Source organism: Penaeus japonicus, unplaced genomic scaffold (assembly GCF_977035675.1).
Source record: "Penaeus japonicus unplaced genomic scaffold, GWHDUDI00000001_assembly GWHDUDI00000037, whole genome shotgun sequence".
NCBI classification, from domain to species: Eukaryota; Metazoa; Arthropoda; class Malacostraca; order Decapoda; family Penaeidae; genus Penaeus; species Penaeus japonicus.
In genome coordinates, this window is record NW_028234439.1 from 2,137,451 (window position 1) to 2,142,450 (window position 5,000).

Genomic DNA, 5,000 nt, shown 5'->3' on the forward strand with positions numbered 1-5,000 from the left:
AATGTATTTTTTTTTTTCAGTGTTTATATTGCAATTTTCTGTATTTCCATAGTGGTTGTGATTTTTTATTTTTTATTTTTCGAAATGTTTCTCAGTGTTCTGAGTTAGTTTGATGGTCGGAATGTTTTGTTCTTTATGTGTATTTTTTTTTTTCTATGATGGTAAAGTGTTTTTATCTTAATATTTTTGTGTTTAAGCGTTTCTGAATTTATTTTTTGATCTATGTGTTTTTTTTCTTTCAATTTTAATGCTTCGATGTTTATTCTAATATCTTTTTCCTACGTTTTTAATGTGCCAATTACACCCACGCCAGAAAATCTCGCAAAGAAGAATAGCGAGAATAATACGATGATGAAACGAACCTTTTCCAAGAATGAAAAAAAGTCGTCTTGTTCTAGTTTTACGCGAAGTTACAGTGGCCAGCTGACTTACGTGTAACCAAGTGGTCTTGTTTGCGTTTCTTGTTTTGTTTCTTGTATTTTGGGTGGCGTAACGTGTCTCTTATGTTCTGCTGGCGACCATCCATCCATCCTTCCATTCATCCATTCATCTATCCGTCCGTCTGTCCATCCATCCTTCCATCCATCCATTCATCTATCCGTCTGTCCATCCATCCATCCATCCATCCATCCACCTACACGTGATCCTCCCCGCCCCCATCTCTCCCTCCTCCTCCTCCTCCCTCTCCTCCTCCTCCCTCTGCTCCCCTCTTCCTCCTCCTCCTCATCCTCCCTCTGCTCCCTTCTTCCTCCTCCGCCTCCTCCCCCCCCCTCCCCTCGCGGCTTTCACCGGACATCCTCCATCATCCTTGGGTCTCTCCTTCGCTCGCTTTTTGCCTCCACGGACACTTCCTCTGCCTCCTCTCTTTCTCTCCTTCTCTCCTTCTCTCCTTCTCTCCTCTCCTTCTCACTTCCTCTGCTTCCTCTCCTCTCCTCTCCTTCTCTCATTCTCTCTTCCTCTGCCTCCTCTCTTTCTCTCCTTCTCTCCTTCTCTCCTTCTCTCCTCTCCTTCTCTGCTCTCCTTCTCTCCTTTCTTTCTCTCTCCTCTTCCTTCTTCTTTGTTTTCTTTTTCTTCTTATTTTCTTCTTTCTCCTCATTCCTACTCCTGCTTCATTCATTCTATTCTCCCTCTTCTTTCTATTTCTCTTCTTTCTCCTCCTCCTCCTTTTCCTCCACCTTTCTGTACTCCTGGTCATCCGCCTCCTCTTCCTCCTCTCTCTCTTCCTCCTCCTCCTCCTCTCTCTCTTTTCCTCCTCCTCCTCCTCCTCCTCCTCCTCTTCCTCTTTTTTCTTTTTCTTTTCCTTCTCCTCCCTTCTCTCCTTGCGTATGTGTTCTCTTCTGCATTGTTTAGCTCTCTTGTTTTTTGTTTTGTTTTTTTTCTTGCATGTTGTTCAGTGTGTTCTTGTCGGATTCTGTTCTCGTGTGTCCTTCTTGCGTGCTGTTCTCCTATGTGTTCTTTCATTTACGTTGTACTCATTATGTGTTCCTCTTGCATGTTGTTCCCTTATGTGTTCGTCTTGCATGTTGTTCCCTTATGTGTTCGTCTTGCATTTTGTTTTCGTGTGTTGCCTTTCATGCTTTCCCATGTGGTATTGTATGTTTTCCTATGTGTTCTTGCATGTTCTCCTATGTGGTCTCGTATGCTTTCCTATGTGGTCTTGCATGTTCTCCTATGTGCTCTTGTATGTTTCCCTGTGTTTTTGCATATTCTCCTATGTGGTCTCGTATGCTTTCCTATGTGGTCTTGCATGTTCTCCTATGTGGTCTCGTATGCTTTCCTATGTGTTCTTGCATGTTCTCTTATGTGGTCTTGTATGCTTTCCATGCACGCCGTTCTCCTTCGCCCAGACGGTAAAAAAAAAAATTAAAAAAAGAAAAGAAAAGAAAAAAAAAGAATTGTCTAGTGCTCTTTGTCTACTGTTTTCACTTTCAACTTTCAACTCTTCATGACAGGCGGATGGGGTAGGTTGGGATGGGGGTGGGGGGTTGAAAGTTGAGGCATGCATGAGGATGGGTCAGGCACTAAGGGAGGGGGAGGGGGAGAGGGTGTGAGGTGGTGGGAAGGGGAGGGGGAAGAGGTGGGAGGTGGAGAAGGAAAAAAATAGAGGAGGAGGAGGAGGAGGAGGAGGAGGAGGAGGAGGAGGAGGAGGAGGAGGAGGAGGAGGAGGAGGAGGAGGAGGAGGAGGAGGAGGAAGAACAACAACAACAGAGGGAGAAGGGGAGAAGAAGAATAGGGTATGAGATGATGGGGAGGGGGGAGAAGAGGGGGAGAAGTGGAGAGGAAATAGGAATAAAGGAGGAGGAGGAGGAGGGGCAGAGGGAGAGGAGAGGGGGGAGGGGGAGAAGAAATATGAATAAAGGAGGAGGAGGAGGAACAGAAGGAGAGGAGAGGGGGGAGGGGGAGAAGAGGGGGAGAAGGAAATGGAGAAGAAATATGAATAAAGGAGGAGGAGGAGGAACAGAGGGAGAAGAGAGGTGGGGAGGGAGAGAAGGAGTGGGAGGGAGAGACAAATATCGAGAGAGCGAGAGAGCCAACTCGCAATCGAAAGAGAAACGAGCGAAAGAGAAGAAAGGAAGAGAGCCAAAAGGCAAGGAATCAGGAGACGCGACCGATATTAAGGAAGTCGTTCCACGCCCCCCCCCCCTTCCCCACGAACGCCTCCTCTCCGCCATGCAAAACTCTTCACCAAGCAAAACTCTCCGCCATGCAAAACTCTTCGCCATGCAAAACTCTCCGCCATGCAAAACTCTTCGCCATGCAAAACTCTCCGCCATGCAAAACTCTTCGCCATGCAAAACTATCCGCCATGCAAAACCGAAAAGAACGCCAACCACACCTCTCATGACCTGTTCGTCCCCCTTGCGAGAGACTCCGCATGGCCAAGGGACGAAGGAGGACGAAGGACGGAAGATCAAGCTCACAGAGTCAAGAGCTCAATCGCGAACGCAAATTTGAGATTTTTTTTTTTTTTCTGTTTTCGTCTTCTTCTCCGTCCTCTTTTCTTCTTCTTCTTCTTCTTCTTCTTCTTCTTCTTCTTCTTTTTCTTTGTCTTCCTCTTTTTTTCTTTTTCCCTTTTGTCTTCTTTTTTCTTCTTATCCTTTCTCTTCTTTTTCTTCCTCATTTTCCTCGTCTCTCTCATTTTTTCCTTCTACTTCGTCCTCTTCTTCTTCTTTTTTCTTTCTCTTCTCTTTTTTCTTCTTCTCCGTCTTCATCTTCTTTTTCTTTTTACTCTTACTCTTCGATCTGTCCTTCTTCTTCACATCATTATCATCATCACCATCATCATCATCATCATCATCATCATTATATTATTATTATTGTTATTGTTATTATTATTATTATTATTATTATTATTATTATTATTATTATTATTCTCCTTCGTCGTCTTCTTTTTCTTCTTCTTCTTTTTCTTCTTCTTCTTCTTCTTTTTCATGGAAATGACGAACGCGGTGATATATTAGACCAAAGGCTATGATTAGGAGGCGTTAGGGAAGCCTTCCCAGGGGTGTTTTCGCATGAGGAGTGGGGGGAGGGGGATGAAGATAGGAGGGAGAGGGGGAGGGGTAGGGAGGTGGGAGATGGGAAGGGGGAGGGAGCTAGAAGGGAAAGGAGGGGCAGAGAGGGAGAGGGAAAGGGGGATAAGAGGGTGAGGGGTAGGAAGAAGGGGGGAAGGGAGGGGAGAGAGAGGGAGAGGGGAGGTGGAGGTGGGAAGGAAGGGGGAGAGGGGAAGGGAGGGTAGGAGAAAGAGAAGGGGGAAGAGGAGGAGGAGGAGGAGAGGAGTAGAGGTGGAGGGAGAAGAAGGAAGAACGGGACAAGGCCAAGGAGGAAGAAGAAGAAGATGAAGATAAACAAAAAGGGAAAGATGAAGAAGTAGATAAAAGTAACTCATGGATGACAATTGATCTCTTAGGAATATTAATTATTCCTCAGAGTCACTTAATGACACAGGTGACCTTGATTGGTCATCATCTGATTTGTGAGGGAGAGGCATTGCGAAGGTCTTATTATAGGGTGGGTTTGAGAGGAAGAGAGGGAGGGTGAGGGAGGGAGAGGCTGAGGGTGAGGGTGAAGGAGAGGGAGGGAGTGTGTGAGGGAAAGGGTGGGGGTGGTGGTGAGGGAGGGAGTGGGTGAGGGTAAAGGGTGGGGGCGAGGGAGGGAGTGGGTGAGGGAAAGGGTGGGGGTGAGAGAGAGGGAGATAGGGAGGGAGTGGGTGTGAGAAAGGGTGGGGGTGAGGGAGGGAGTGGTTGAGGGAAAGAGTGGGGGTGAGAGAGGGAGGGAGAGGGTGGGGGTGAAGGATGGGAGTGAGGGAAAGAGTGGGGGAAGGAAAAGGAGGGGGTTAGGGAGGGAGGGAGAGGATGAGGGTGAAGGAGAGGAAGGGAGTGGGTGAGAGAGGGAGGGAGAGGGGTGAGGATGTAGGAGAGGGAGGGAGTGAGTGAGGGAAAGGGTAGGGGTGAGGGAGGGAGAAGGTGAGTGTGAAGTAGAGGGAGGGAGTGGGCGAGAGAGGAAGGGTGAGGGTGAAGGAGAGAGAAGGAGTGGTTGAGGGAAAGGGTGGGGGTGAGGGAGGGAGGGAGAGGGCGAGGGTGAAGCAGAGAGAGGGAGAAGGAGAGGGTGAGGGTGAAGGAGATTGAGGGAGAGGGCGAGGGTGAAGGAAAGGGAGGGTGAGGGTGAGGGAGGGAAAGGCTGAGGAAGAGGGTATCGGAATAAAAGAGAGAGTGGGGGAGAGAGAGGATGAAGGAGAGGGAGTCAGAATGAGAGAAGGTGAGGGAGAAGGAGAGGAGGAGGGAGGGAATATGATGGAAAACGAGGGAGAGTTACAAGGAATTAGAATTAATGAGGAAGAGAGAGGGCGAGAGAGAGAGGGAGAGGGAGAGGGAGAGAGAGAAAGAGAGAGAGCGAGTGAGAGAGTGAGAGAGTGAGAGAGAGAGAGAGAGAGAGAGCGAGCGCGATCGAACCCGCCAACAAAACACAAACCAGTCAGAGAATTCAATCCGCGTGTTTTC